The sequence below is a fragment of the Pithys albifrons genome, chromosome Z (assembly GCF_047495875.1).
Source record: "Pithys albifrons albifrons isolate INPA30051 chromosome Z, PitAlb_v1, whole genome shotgun sequence".
Classification (NCBI taxonomy): domain Eukaryota; kingdom Metazoa; phylum Chordata; class Aves; order Passeriformes; family Thamnophilidae; genus Pithys; species Pithys albifrons.
Window position 1 is genome coordinate 12,112,546 of NC_092497.1, and position 16,402 is coordinate 12,128,947.

The 16,402-nt window shown below is 39.3% G+C and overlaps 1 protein-coding gene across 5 annotated transcripts in view; it reads left to right on the top strand.

Annotated features, from left to right (window-relative positions):
- The window catches only part of RAI14 (retinoic acid induced 14), an 87,949-nt gene that overhangs the window by 30,846 nt on the left and 40,701 nt on the right, over window positions 1-16,402 (top strand). The gene's annotated exons all lie outside the window — the stretch shown is intronic.

The following is a 16,402-nucleotide window of genomic DNA, read 5'->3' on the forward strand; positions in this document are numbered from 1 at the left end:
GATTCTTTGCCCTCTTTTTTTCAGCTGTTGGGGCAAGGAATGCCCTTTTGTGCTGTCTTCAGAAGCAGAACAAAAGTATTCTTGAATACTATGCATCATCGTAGATGTGTTGAACTGAGTTTTTATAGCTCTTTCCAGTTCTCATGTGACTGTTTGTTGCAGGGCTCCACTGTTTATTTCCCATATACAAATGATTTTAGGCTCAGTTTAGAAAGGACAATTTCAAGATGAGTGTGCTGTTCTGTTATTTTAAAAGTAGACATGATTATTTGTTCCAGCATGTGTCCTTGAATACCAACTCTGTCCTACAGATTGTATTAAGCCAATTAAATAATTGGTGTATTTTCTACATTTGATGGGGAGAAAGCTACCGAGGTGAATAATTTTGGTATGATATGTTATCTTACATGTTTTGGTATTGTCTTGTTATCTGTACAATGCGTAACAATCAAATAAACAAAAAAACCTCCTAATGTGTACAGAAGCCTTCTATCACACTGTGTTGTAATACTGGCATATACAGTAGGGTCTGGACACAGTTATCTTCTCCTTTATGTTGAAATTCTAGCTGTGCTGCGAGAGTAGTTTACGTATTATCTAATTTGATGGTTCTTAATTCTTTTGTGCCCTTGTGTTCTCCTGAAGCCCACACAAATTGACTGTATGCAAGAGAGAGAAAAATTTTGGTAAAATACATCTTGTGAGTTCAGGCAGAGCTGTCTAGGAGTGGTCTCCAAGGTAACCAGGCTTTTCCTGACATAACTCAGTAGCTCCGTCTAAAATAAGTGCTGGCAGTGGCGGCCTTGGTGCAGTAGCAAGAAACATCACATTTTATTGGGCACAAGTAATTAGCTCTGTTTATGGTCCAGTGTTTTCTATAGAAATCATCCGTGTGAGATAGACTCTGCCACCTCTCTGAAAGGGTCGAGAGTTTATTTCCAAACTGCCAAGGTCAGAAGAGACCATGAATTAAAACATGGTTAACTTCTTGGGTTGAGAATAGATTTTTTTTTCTGTGCTCATCTCCCCAGTGATTGCTCTTGCAGCCAACTGAAAAACACTATCGACTTGCTTTGGATGAGGTGCATATGCAGACAGTGGAATATGTAATGAAGCCTGGAGTTTTACAGGCCACATATATACTCCTTAAGCATAATAATTTTTGATGGTTTAAAAGTAATAAAAATGTTGCACTGCAGCACCTAATTTTTCTACTTCTACTGACATGCAAGGATTATTTTTATTGCCTTTTTATTGTTTTCCAGTCTCATGCAAACAGCATATGGATCATAAACAACATGGTATGTTATTCTGGACTTTACATTGAAATTCTATCGTTTCTGTTTGCAAAAAGTGATGTCTCTTAAAATAGCAGTGGCATGAGTGGCTATAGTGCTTGTGGTAACTAAGAGCATGTATAGTGTGTCAGGATGTATGGAGTGTGTTGATAAAGCTCAGTTAGACTGGCTGTCATCCACTTTCCACTTCAGTTTTCCTGTTTGACATTAAATGTTTGGAAAACTTTTTGCATAGGCATAGAAATAAAAGAATGACGCATGCTAAAATGAAACAAAGCTAAGGAAGTGTCTACCTACCCATGAAGGTCAATATTAATCTAAAACTTCTAATTTATTTCCAAATCGTGTAATATTCACAAAATGTTTCTCACTTGCCAAAATGTTTGGTCACTGCCTTCATTAAAAAACAAAGTAAAACAAACAAACAAACAAAAAAGACACCCAGAATAACCAAAAAAAACACACAAAAAACCCCCAAAATCTGAAACCAAAACGGAATTGAAATGGCAGAATTCTCCTTTCTTTCATTTATACTTGATGTTGATTATTTCTTTTAATTTCCAGTGTGAAAAGCTAGTACATAAAAGCTCTTTGTAATATGCCATGGGGACTTCAGGTAACCTTCCAGCAATCGCAAAGCCTTGGCCCAGGGTTTGATATCTTGTGCAATCAAGAGCATTTACCTCAAAGAAAGTGGCGTTGGAGATGGCCAGCCTGTAGTGAGCATAACAGCCCAGTTTTACAAGGGAGAGCATAATAAAACCAGTTCAGTGGCTGGGCAGGCATTCAGCAAAGCAGCCTGAGGCAACGTGTTGTATCAGGAACTGAGTACAAAGCCTTGGACAGCTGCAGCACAGAGGTTTAATTTATAGTGACGTTGCAGAGTGCATGCCAAAACTTTCCTCATTCCTAAGGAAACACTCTCCAGTGCATAATCATTCAGCCTTGTATAGTTCTTTAGAGATGCTGAAGAGCATTTTGAGCTTTTTGTCTCAAGCAGATAGCAATGTTCTGTGGTGAGATTATGGAGGAATTATGTGTTCACGCTTCGCTGTAATTTCCGTAGTTGCTACAGTAATATTACTCCCAGATTTTGCTAGTAGTAGTATCTTCACTGTAACTTTTTCTGGAAAAGTAACATGAGGTTGATTTCACTTTCGTAATCATTCTCTTTCCATTCAAATAACATGCCAGGCCAAAATCTTTAAAATTTGATTTCTCAGAAGTAATTATGGGGCTGTTCTGAAATACTATGTTGAGCTTTCCAAATAGAAGTCCTTGATTTTCTTTTTTTACCTTAGTGCAGTGAAGACTTTTAGAAGGATAAAACTAAACTGAAATGGGGTAATTGATAATTCAACATTTTAATTTTTTTTTTACTAGTATGAGGGCCAAGTTTTTGAAAGCTTCCTTTCCAAATCCATATTTAGGTACATAAACAAGATATTTAGCTTTCAAAACAGCTGATTCAACAAAGAGTTCAATATTTATATAGTAGGATGTGTATGGCATAAATTATACTTAATGTAAGAGATACAGTCCACTGGAGTTGCATGCTTTTATAGTGAAGATGTGTCCTCAGCCGCTGTCAGAATGACTGTTACATCCATCCTTAGGTTTTTATTCAAACCCTACATTAAAGTGTGGCTGCAGCATGTCCTTGGTTTAGGCTTTATCCCTTGACTCAAGTTACCATTCAAAGCCCTTGCCAGAAGATTATAGAAATTGGTGGCTGGAGCATGAGAAGACCATACAATTGAAAGTATGCCAGGTTTCTGCCTGAGCAGTTAAGGCAGCATAGCCAGAGCTTGTGACTTTGAACCATCTTTGTTTTGCCATTATCTGAAAACTGTTGGGCTGGTGATGCAGATCTGACCTGTTCAATTCAAGATTACTGCCTTGCTTTTCTTCACTGCCCTTGGATACTTGAGAAACAGCGGAGAGATTGGTTTGGACTGATAGTGTACAGGGTGCTTGAGCACAGGGGATCCTTTCTTAGGACTATGCTTGTTGGTGAGGTGAAGCAGAGGTAAGTGGTAACAATTTGGGTTTTAAGCCACCTGCAATAAAAAGTGGAGGTTTTTTATAGAACTGTTAGACATTACGTGCTTGATTAAGGTGTACCTTCTTAAATGGCACCCTGAATATAATGAGGGCCAGGGTGATAACAATGTGTGGAATGGTTCCTGTTAATTCCAAGAGATTATGTGAAATAATTGAATATCTGAGTTATTAATGGCTTCTGTTGCACATATTTTGGTATTTAATGAATGGAAGAGTACCTGTTGGTGATTTCAGTTTCCTTCTCAGCAGCTTTTCTCATTCAGCCTTTACATAATGCAGAACATTACATTCTTTGCCACTTTTTTAAAGAAGTTTCTTGTTAAGAAGTGTGAAATTGTAATAAACCACAGGCTGCTTTCACAATTTATAAAGGCAAACTTCTTTAAAGCTGCATTGCTGCAGAAATGTGTAACAACTTGTTCATTATACCTGTTTAACTGAGCAGTGTTTGTAATAATAGTGGTTGATGCATTAAGGCAGATATTAAGAGCAATACCCATTTCTTTTCCAAGAGAAGGCTTGAGAATATTTTTCTTGGAGTCTTCTAGAAAACCCTGCTTATTTGTGTAATACCTTTTTTGAAATAGCTAGCCAGATGGATCCAGGGAATGCTTGTGCATGTCACATATGTCTAACGCCTTTCCTTCTCCTGGGACCAAACTAAATTACATCATATTTTATGATTACAGGACAGAATTTTGGTGGAACTTGGCCATATGGTTGAGTCATCTGTTCTCTTCAGTTTTGGAAGAATTATACTAGTATTTTCAAAAGACTGTTAAATTTATTGTCCTTTTTAACCCATAAAATTTGGAAACCTTCTGCTATCTCTGGCAATGAAACTATCCCATTTTCTGCTTATTATTTATATAATTCTTAGCAGTTATTAACCGAATCTGTTAAAGATGCTGTTACAGAATGCAAAGAAAAAGATGCTTGTACATTATTCTGGGTTTTCTATCTCATGAGATGAAAGGGAACCCCTTAGATGTGTGACATGGATTCCTAAAATAAACCAAAAAACAACATTTTTGCATTTTTGCATTTTAGATGTGTGACATGGATTCCTAAAATAAACCAAAAACCAACATCTTTGCATTTTTGTCATGACTCCTGAAGCTCTCAGGTGTTACCTCTTCTCCCTTGAAGACTTAAAATCTGTTACAAGCCCTTGCTCTCCCTCTGCTACTCCACCCTTTCACATGAATTATTGAAAAGCATGTTTTGAAAGAGATGAGAATTGCCTCGCTGCTGATTGACCATTTGCTCCTGGGATCAAGCGTGAATTCAGCAGTTACTCATTCATAGCTGCTGCATTAAATGCACTCACAAAATCCAACACAGCCTTGGTGTGCAGTCTCAGTCTTTGAAATGTACTTAGAGTAAACTGATTGTGATGGGGCAGCGTGACTAGGGATATTGGTCAGGTCACTCCTACTTGTAAGCATCAACTTACTTTTTCTAAGATTTATATTACTACTGGGAATTTCTCTCTCATGTCAGCCCCTCCATGACCTGTAGCAAAGCGACTGCAGATGTAACAGGGGATGTTTTTGATGATGGGAAGGGAGCTGATAGCACAGACAGCCTACTTACTTTTCCTAAGGTTGAGTAGTTTGTCTCCAAAGAGACTCTGGGCACTGTACTGCCCTTCAGGATTTTGTACTTATTGCATCCTTTCATTATAGATTTTTAATTTGCAGTGGCTTTACACTAGGAAGGTGAATATCTATAGGCTGTTGAGCTGCTAAGCTCCATTATTATAGGAAATGTGTAAGGATCTTGTGAAGAAGTCAAAATACAAGCTGGGCAACCTGAAGTAGCAATTCTTGATGTAGCAGCAGCAGCGTTGCTTACAGAGGGGATCAAGACTACAACAGACAAACCACTGGCAGCTCTTGTCTTGATAATAGGAGAGTAACTTGTTGATTGTGACATGCAAATTAGTCCAGCCTAGAACTAACCAATAGGAGCCAAGTGAACCTTTAATTCAAACAAAAGAGCAGATGCCTGTTTTGTTCCTGTTGTCATCTTCTGTGAATTATCCTAGCACATCTGGTGAGGTGCAGAGTATCCAACTTAGCAAAGGCACTGTAGCAGAGGACTAGGCGCTCTTGTAAATCACACATTTTTGATGAGAATATTCCGATGAGACCAGGAAGGTTATTGGTGTGCGGATTGGTCCGTTAGTACTGAGCTGGGGTAGTTGTGCCAGGCAGCTGATAGCTTAATGGCTGATCATTAGGCAAGAGCTAAACGCGCAGCACTGGCTTGGAGAAGCCAAAACTGAGCTTCCATAGGCTGCCTGGAGCAAGGAGTGCAAGCTGTGACTCTGATCAGATGAAAGGCAAGGCCATCCATGCCTGCTGAACAGAAAATCTGTGCATGTCATTATTCACGCCTTAGAGAAGCAGAACTCCGCCTTCAGATGAGGCCTAAGGGAAGGAACCAGGATGAGTGCCTGCTTGCTCTTTCTCTCCTCCTGCTTAAGTCCTGCCATGTGTGGGCAGCTGATGTTCTGCATACAGAGAGTCTGACGCATAAAAGAACTTGTCTGATTCTTGGTGCATGTGATGTGGAGGATAAACAACGTGGGAAGATGTGGTGGTGTGAAATCTCACATGCTCTTTGCTGGGGGCTGAAATAGATTTTATTTCCATGCAAAACAATTACTTGCTTTTCCCTGTCACTCTCAAATTTATCCTTCATTGCAGTCATGGAAGTAAAAGCAGCTAAGCTTAACTTGCTGCTTTCATACTTAATTTTGGGAACAGGCAAATATTAGATCTAGAGGTCAAGCCACAGCACAAACTTCTGTCAGTGGCCTCATGAAAATCAGACAGATAGTGAAACTTTTTTGCCTTCTTTTGTAGTCATGAAGTACTTTTGGAGATTGAGTTGAGTCCTTGAAGACTCCAAAGAAAATAATTTCTTGGAATAGGTATTTGTCTCTATGTATGCACTGTGTTTTGTTTGGCTTTGTCATGGGTTTCAGAATAGAAGGCTATAATCCTGTAACAGTGGTTATGTCCTTTACAAGAATGACAAATTCTAGTTATAAATAGACTGTTTTTCTACTCTGAATAGTTTTGAGATGTTAATACATATTTTGTTATGAATTTGGAGATTGTATTGCTTCCTACAATGGCACTTTTTGTAGGTATAAAAATACTGTGAAGTGTTTTTAAGAACAGCTCAGATATTTTCTGGCATTTGTGGAGTGTATTAAGATGGTGGACTTCCGTCAATGAATCTCCTGAGTCTTGCTAGTAGAGAAAAAAAAAGGCAACAGCTTTCATCGTGAGCTGAAATACCATGTTGGCATTTATAATACAAAAATAAGGTGCCATGGTGGTTTGGATCTTATGAGTACCTCTTACAGCAATGGTAATACTGATAAATTGATGTCATTCTGGACTGTGTGTAATGCTGCCTGGTGTTGAATTATATTTTTGTTGTCTGCAACCTTTGTGTCTGTATTCCCCTTTGCAGAATAATGTGAAGGAAAAACGGACAGCAGCTCTAAACTTGGGGAAAACCAGCTTACTGTGCAGAAGCAGCAAGATAAGCCACAGTTTGACAGACTTAGCAGTAGACAGGAGAAAGGATGGAGCCAAGGGTCTAACCCCCTAGTAGCAGTAAGTGAGTTAGCGTTGCAGTTAGTGGATTCCAGCACGATGGATGTCCATCTGGCCATCTGGAGTGAAGTAGATTTGAGTACCTGTATTTTATCAATAAATTTACTAGTCAAAAGAAACTGGAGAGTGCTACTAAAAATCTAGATAGATGTGGTCAGCTCAGAACCTCATATTGAGTCATAGAATCACAGAATTACAGAATATGCTGAGTGGAAGGAACCCATCAGAATCATCGAGTCCAGCTCCTGACCTGGCACAGGACACCCCAACAACCTCACCATGTTCCTGAAAGTGTTGTCCACACGCTTCTTAAACTCAGATACCCTTGGTGCTCTGACCACTTCCCTGGAGAGCCTGTTCCAGTGTCCAATTACCCTTTGGGTGAAAGAGCTTTTCCTGATATCCAGCCTAAACCTCCCCTGACTCAGCTTCAGGCCATTTCCTTGAGTCCTCTCACTGGTCATGAGTGAAGAGATCTGTTCCTGCCCCTCTGTTTCCCCTCATGAGGCTGTTGGAAACCACAGTGAGATCTCTCCTCAGTCTTCACTTTTCCAGGCTGAACAGACCAAGTGCTCTCAGCTGCTCCTTATACAGCTTCCCCTCCAGGCCGTTCACCATCCTGGTGGCCTTCCTTTGGAGGCTCTCCAGTATCTTAATGTGATGCTGAATTTACAAGTCCACTGAGGAGCTGATATGTCTATGGCATTGGATGCTGAAAGATAAAAGGCTGTTCTTCTCACTATCTGGAACCAGAGATACCAGATGTATGCCATAGTTGTTAGACATGGACCAGTTATGTCTAACACAGTGTTGAGGGATACAAGCTGGTCAACACCTTAGCTGAGTAAACAAACATTGCTTGCATAGTTGGCATTGTCACTGTATCTTACAGCCTGCTAACCTCTTACATACTTACCAGATAAAAGGTCATCCTAGGTGATCCAGCCAATTTCACCCTAAAGCTCATGTTTTCTCTTTTCACCCAACTGACTGTGATGCATGTGTGCAGCAGAGACACCAAAAACTTGAAATGCTTTCCGTGAATTGCTATTTGACTTTGATAAGTAACTGAAATCTGTTGATTAAGTAGTTCTTCAAACTTTTTTTAGAAGCAGTCTTTTCCATTTGTCTCATGCTGATGATCAGTTTCTTGTTCTTATATATTTTTAAGCGTAAGGAAAACCTGAGAAGCCTTGGTGGTACTTGGATAACCATTTGAGAAGTGTGAGGGGTGTTAAATCTGTGTTTTGACACCCCACCAATTGTTTTGAAGGGGAGAGAATTCATGTGTCCATCAGTAAACAGTAGTTTATTAGATGTATTCAGTAACTTCAAGATGAGAACAGTCATCAGAGTTCACTGTAGCTCAAATCGTTAAACTTTGAGAAAAGGCAGAACAATGAGAGATGGTCACTTCAAACAGGATTGATATAACTTTTTTATTTTTAAAAAGTCCCTTGTGTTTTTTCCTGTGTTAAGATAAACATTGTTTTGTTTATACAAATATACACAATTAATTCTTGGCTTGACTTTGTTCTGTCTTACTGAAAGTGATCGGTTGCATATGGTGTAATGACTGCTACATCCTTTGCTCTCTGAAAATAAAGATAAATCTCCAGTTGCTATATTGCTGATGTGTGAGATTATAAACAGTGGACAGTAGCTAGACTAATTGCCAGTGCTCTAGCTGTATGTTTACTAATTATTTAGATGTACTTTTTCTTGTTTTGTTCTAACGCCTTGCATGTTGTGAGCTTTTTCTCTTACCACTTTTCTTTTATCCCCACTGGACTGAAATTGGTTATGTGGAAACATCAATAATTACTTAGAATAAATGACTTTTTAATTTAATTACTGATGTACCTAGATGTAATGTTAGCAGGAAATGCCACTGTTCCTCAAATGCAAAGATTGATTTATCTTGTTAAAAGGCTTAAAAGTAGCATTTCACTACTTAACAGTAGTAAAACAAGGGGGAAAAAACCCACTGTGGCCTTTACTATGAAATAGAATGTGCAGCATGTGTGAGTTGTGTGCATCGCAAGCCATGCAAAGCTGCACCATATGCCTCTAAACACCCTAGATGTGGGCCAACTGTGTTCCTTGTTCTGGCTGGACCATATCAGGCTCTCTTGGCCCCCCTTGCTGACTTTTGGTCTCAGGCTCTTCACTTCCTTACTCTTATAGAAATGAAGCCTTACATTTGAGTTACAAAGAGGCTGCTTATTTTTGCTTTAACTGTGCATTTACCCTGTGCTAACCTTATGTCTGGTGTTAGTTCAAAGCCCGACTAAAACTGTGAAACCAAATATAGGTGTTTGTTTTTAAAAAAAAAACGAAACAAGGACAAAGCAAACAAAAAGGAAATAAACAAACCCACCCACAAAACCCAACCAAAACAGACAAAACGCCCAAGAAACTTACAAGAAACACAAATACCTCAGCAAAACAGCAAACTCTAAAATGCATTTTCATATCCCTCTTGAGTGTTCTTGGAGCACAGCTCACAAACTGCTGCAAATTCCAGTCATCATAAAACCACACTAACTTTTTTCCACAACTGCCCTCTCCCCCATGCCCACCACTCTCCAGACTTAGAGTCTCAGATGACCATTTTAGTCAGGTCGTCTTTCCCCTTCTCTTGGTGAAAGACCCTTTCATTTCGCAGCTTGTGGTCCCCTTCTGCCAGGAAAGCTTCCGGGCAGCCTCACTGGCTGATAGAAGTGCCCTGCTGAGTGACTCGCTGTTCTGTTGCAGTATTCTGGGGTTCAGCATGAAGAAATGGTTTGCTCGGATAATAATCACTTCTTTATCCACAGAAGTTACCCAGTGAATGGGTAATTATCAAAGTTTACTGACAATCTGCCGTTAGTCTTTTGTTACCATTCCTTGTTCATTCACTCCAACTGCTTCCTGCCTTCCCCGTGGTGTTTTTTATCTCCAATTCAAATGGAATTTATGGTCTGACACAAATACAGCCTCCAGTGTCAAATAGACCTTATGGACTTTGCATGGCCAGTTACCCCCACCAGCACCATAGCTCAAGAAGCAAGAGGAGAGCAGTGGATTAACACTCTAGTTGGTAAAATGTGCATGGGTTCCTTGCATGCTGATGCTGTTTCCACCTTTAAAGAACTGCATGTGTAATCTGGTGAGCCACGAGTGTTTCATCTTCTTGTGTAAATATAATTAATATTATTAGCTGTCAGGCACCTAAGATGGGGAACATGGATGGCCAGGTGAAGGTGTAAAGGACCGTTTCTGTTGTAGCAATTAGTGACATTTAGATAATACCACTATGATTTACTTTCAAAGCTATTGTCACGCTTTGGTTTTTTGACAACTTAATTAGAGGTCAAGACCTTACTTGTGGTGAAGTTAATGAACACATGGCATCTTTTGGGTGCTGCCTCAGTCGTGTGTGGGGCAACAGAGGTTACGTGGCAATGCCATTGTACTGTGTATGCACCGTGGGCAGACTTTGAAAGGTATAGCAAGGAGCTGGAGCCACAGGCATTGAAAGCCGCCTGGAAGGCAGCAACTTTTGGCATCTGCTAAGCTCCAACTGTCCTGGGAGATGCTGCTACAGACTGGAATGAGCTGTTGCTGTTAAGGTCAACAACATCCTGCCTCCTGCAAAGGAGACTTCCACTTCCACCTCAGAAGTTTGCTGCTGGCTAATACAGTCTACAAATTGCAGATGAGAGGGCAAGGAAAGGTGTAGGCTACTTACCTAACTACCACTGACTCCTAGATAATGTTTTCAGATAAGCCATTCTTTTGAGAAAAACCATCAGCTGTTGTTTTAACTTTGAGGCATGTTTTGTTTTGATCCATTTTTTGAATGCATTCAGTATAATAGGATTGTTCTTGTTTTCAAGACTCTCTTGGGAATTCCAACACATGTAGACTTTTGTGGATGACCTTGTGGTGCAGTGGTGTTCAGTATCTTTGCCATGCAATTGTTTGTGACGCCAGTCTTTAAGTATTCCTTTCCTTTTCAAACACTGAGTTGCTGAGTTTGAAATTATCAGGAATTTCAATTTGCTACTCAGCTTCCCTGCAGTTCTGATTTCAGTAGAGATAACATAACTCTGTCTCCAGTAGGTTTGCAACAATGCAAGGTCACTTAAATCATCTCCTGTAGGCTGCATGCCAAAGATAAAGAAACAAAGTTGTTGCCAGTTGTTAATGTTTGCTCAGGTATTTGCTCATGGAAAATGCTGAAAAAGTACTGAATAAAACGACCACCTCTTGTTATAAATATATATTTTTTTTTTGGAAGACATGTGCTGGTAGTATCAGGAAACTCATATCCTGGTGTGGTGTTGATGAAAAAGAAATGGGTACCTTTTTAAAGATATTTTTTAATTCCTGAGTTTCTGTAATGGAAAGAAGAATGTTCATTTAGTGACAGAGAAAACGATGTGTCAAATAGGTAGTGCACACTTTAATTTTAACCTTCATATATTTTCTTGTACAATTAAACTCTACATGCTATGTGTGATCCAGATTGTGAAGGATTTTTGCTGGATGCTTTCAGTCCCAAGGTAACTATTAGCATCTTATAGTGGTAGAATTATCTCTAGGTTTGCAGAGGAAATAAATTGTGCAAAAAGGAAGCTTTGAGGAGACATGTGGTCGGCAATTTTCTGTACTGCTGCTGAAGGGTTTATGTGATGGAGCCGTGCCTTTGAGGGGCAGCCTGTCCTGGCGGTGATCACTGAAGGTGTTGTGAGCACTCTGCATTGCCCTGACTGTCGGGCTCCTTTTAATCACTAATCGTGAACTGATGGTGTAGATCAAGTCAATCAGTTCTCAACCTCACTTCACTAACATTGACCACACAGTGCCCTGAGCTGGAGTAGGTTTCCATCCTAAGCATCCTGCCAGCTTCTTTCTCGAGTTCCTAAATGCTGATGAAAAACAGTGAAGTGTTACAAGAGAGAGGTTTCTGAGTGAGGCCATACAGCACAGTTTTCTATCTGAAAAATGAAAATCAAGAATAGAAAACATGCTTCAGAAGGATGTTAAATACCACCTGATGTTTGGATTTTAGCATACCGTCTTTTCAGCTGTCACTGTGTTATGTGTTAGGACTTATTAGGGGTAATGGATTATCTGATCCCCAGGACATTAATAGGAAAATACTGACTATTTTTAGGCATGACTGAAATGTGCCTATTTTATCCAAAAACTTGCACTTCTTGATCTTTGATCAGTTTTACTTTTTTCTCTGCATATGTAATGCGCATTATTACTACCTATACTGATCAGTATACACGTTTGAAAAAATCCAAACAAAAAATTAACCCTTCCCCCTTCCCCAAACCTGAAGAAGTACTGCGTGGAGCACTGGTTCTGGTCTGTGAAGCTGAAATATGCGTTTCAGCAGTTGAGTTTTGCATGCATTCACAAGCCATTGTTATTAAAAAATGTTAATTGTTCGAAGGAAGGCTGTTGATAACTGTTCGGCATGTGGTCTAAAGAAGCAGAGGGGTGTGTGGGGTGGGTGTGGAGGCAAGGAAAACTCACTTGTGCAGTCTCTTCTAGGATCAGATTCTTCCAAATTTCTTACACGTGTGTGTTTATCTTTACACTGAGATACTCAGGTTGGTTTTTTTCCTACTTGTATGCTACTTGTATACGACCACGTGTCATGCTGAATACTCAGTTGACTAACTTGCATATTTTCAACATTTCTAAACAAACAAGAAAAACCAAACAGAAAATAAACAAAACCCAAAGAACCCCCAGCTTTATTGCTGATGAAAAGTACCTGCTTAGCTGCTCGAGCTTGATAGCTTTGTTCTCTTGTGCTCTTGTGCTATACTAAACATTTTCCTGAAGACCATACGGCTACTCTGTGTTAATCTTTAAGTGCTCTGTGTTGGTTTGTTGGGAAGGTTACATGTGGAGGCATCTCTGACATAAAAGAAAACACTCTTTTATTACCTTTTATTACCTGAAAGAGTGGTAGGGACAGGACTGAAACTTCCCGAGTGCTGTTTAGTGGATGATGCCATGCTGCCTGGGGGAGATCTGAAACCAAGGGGAGTTAGGAGCCTTGTCATAGAGGGTGCAGGATGTGGCACACAGGTGAAGAAGGAGCCATACAGCAATATTTGGGCAGTTTGGAAAAGTGGAATTGGATGGTTTATGGGGCTGCAGCGGAGGAAACGATGCAGTAGGTTTTCTGCACCTTAACTGGCCACCCTGTACTCTTGGCAGAGGAGAGCATCTCCCATATGTGTGTTTTCCAGGAGAAATAAATACTGGTGCTTGCATGATAGATGTCCGTTCAAGGTTGCTTTCACACCGAAGAGTAAACCATAACTGGGGGTGCCCATGTTTTGCCTTATCCCAGCAGAAGTTACCTCTCAAGTCTTTGATGTAGATTTGATGATGTATGGCTCGTGGAGTAAAGACCAGGCTATTATTACAAGAGATTCAGAAAATGTACATAATGCAACAGTCACTGCCTCTGTGCAGAAATCTGTGTTTTCTGATCTGCTCTGGGCAGGAGTGCCTGTGCAATTTTTGATTACATGAGACACTGTGAGAGACCTACTGATTAAATGCCTCCTACTTTCTTGGCAAATTTATCCTTGATTTCATTTTGCAAATAAAATGAAGTCTGTAAATGGGTTTATAGAACTTCTATAAAATTGACATTTTATCTGCAATAATAATACATTATTGATGCCCTAGAATGGAATTGTTATTGCCTTAATGAAAAGATGCATAACTTGAGGTAAGCAACAGAGTGTGGTGCCTTTTAAGCATCTGGCATAGAAGACAGCTATTTTAGTTTACAAATAAGCATAACTCTGCTGTACAATGTTGAAGAGAAACTGCATGTATCTTTTTGTTTTCCAGGAGCATAACAAAATTGCAATTACAGTAGTGTCAAAGATGTTAAACATGCAATTGCAAGAACTAATGTAAGTGGATTTAGGTATGTGGCAGTCTCTAAAATTATTCATTCCTTCAACAACTCTGAGTCACAGTGCTTAGAAGAAGAGACATTAATAATTAGAGATAGAACTGAAAACAGGAATCTGAAATGTCTGCGAAATACAGATCTTTTAGCTTAGCTATCAGTGTCTACCACTTTCCTCTAAGCAGGAAAAAGAATTAATTATCCAGTTTTGTGTGACAAATAAAGAAATATATGCTGATAGCCTTTCCTTGACACTGAGATGGATCTGATAGTATTGAGTGTTCAGGGTCCTTGTGAGAGACTGCATTACTTAATGGCTTGTCCAGGTCCGGTTCTGTTTTAATTCTGAAGTAGGAAGGAATCTTTTTAGCTGTACAGATAACTACACAGCAGTTTTTTAAATGAGACATTGTTTAATCTTTGATTAATTGCATTTGTGTGTTGTGTCAGTTGTTATTTTTTGTTACTAAAATGAAAACTACAGCAAAGATTAATTAAAACCTATGTACTTGTAAGAGAGTGATTCCATATGTCATAAAATGTTTTAGTGTTAGAGTGAACATGGCATCATTCTGCAACATCAAAATGACTTTCTGAATACTTCAGGCTTCTCTATTCAATGTCTCTTGGGTCTGGGATGTTAATGTTAATGTAATTATAGATTAATGTAGTTACCACAGCAGCCTCTCAAAGGGGAAATCAACACTTTATCTCAGATATTTCTCATATTTTGGAGTTGATATTAGTGTGCTTGCTTGCTTACACCAGAATACTGGATTATTATATGTCAATCATGTTTTGATTTAATACCTGACTATTGAAGGAATATTCTTGAAACTGCTTCCTGAAGATGTGGCCATTTTTGTACTAAAAAGCGGATTGCTCTTCTGAAAGCTGTTCTGCCAAAGCTTTTCAACAGCCCTTAGTCTTAACATTTTCCTGTAGTTTGTTCTGATTCATATTTTGGAGGTAAACTGGTTATTTCAAGTTAGGAAAACTATCTTAAATTAGGTGGAGTGTTTCTTCTTCAAAGTATGGCGTAGTATTGGATTACGTGTGGGGTGTGTGTTGTGTGGATTATCATGCTACCTGCCATCTCCATCTGTCTTTTCTGAAACAAAGCACACACAAAAAGTTAAAAAAGTAGGAGTTAGGTGCTACCAATGCTTTGCAGTCATCTTGGTGATTTGTGGGTTTGCGTGATTTATCAAATAACCTATATTTTAAGTGTCTTTATGACTGAATAATAAAGCCCAGAAACAGGACAAACTCCAAAGCAAAAGGCATAATATACTGTCAAATAAACAGTGTTAACTTTAAAGGATTTTATTTACAAGTAAGCTACATTTTTTTTAACATCTGCTTTTAATAATATGCTCCCTTTAAAACCTGAAATTCTCCAACTGCAGAATAGGCCATGAGTTTTCATTTTAGGCGGAGCCTGCTGCTAGACTCACCACTCGCTGTCATGGAGTCTAAATACTGCCAGGGGAAACAATTTCTTTTTGCTGAAGCAATTAGTGCTCTAGAGTCTACAGAAGTTTATTGCAGTGCTATGAGAATAAAGAGTATAACCTGCTTGATGTGCACTTGCTCACAGTCATACCACTGCCATAACAGACTGCAGTCTCTCTGTGTGCATGTCACTTCCTTTGACATAGCTGCCATTCACACCCTTGGGTTCAGGTGCTGTTCTTTCAACTCCTGTGTGCTCTGCTCATCAGCCTGCACTCTCCCTAGTGTGGTTTGGTTGGGTTTTTTAAAATTTGTTTGTTAAATAAATTGTAACCTGGAACACTTTCCTTCTGCTCTGGTTTTTCAGAGTATGAACAACCTATGGAGTTAGTTCATATCAGTGTGCACATCATATACTTTTCCTCATGGGCCTAGACAGAGAAACATCAATTTTTTTATGCATCTGAAACGAAAAAAGTTTGTATAGTGCATAAGGGCAATGTGTTGTGGTGGATTTTGCTGGGGTTTTTTTCTGCTGGTTTGGGGTTTTTTGTTTAGTTTTTTGAGTATTTCTCAAGGTGTGTATTAATATGAATTCAGTAATTCCAAAAGTTGTGTAGAAATCAAGTGCTCATGAACATGCAGTCATGCTGGGGATGAGTTGACTGGTGTCAAAGAGAAAGTTACAATCTGTTGAAGATAACTATCCTGAGTAGAGCAGGTTGCTAACACTAATCCAAACACAGCTTTCAAATGCACCAGATTGCTTTTTCTAAAGACAGAACACTGTTGTCTTCTAGTCTATAGACTAGAAGGCACAAATGCAACTTTCAGCTCCTTTTCCAGAGCTGTGATCACATGGAATACACAAGGTTAAGTGTCCTCTGCTTTCTTAGGATCTTTCTGGATTCAACTTGAACCATCTGGTAGAGGAAATAGGCCACATCCTGAGGGTTCAGAACATTAGGAAGTAGTGTCCTATTCCTGATTCCAATACTGAGAAG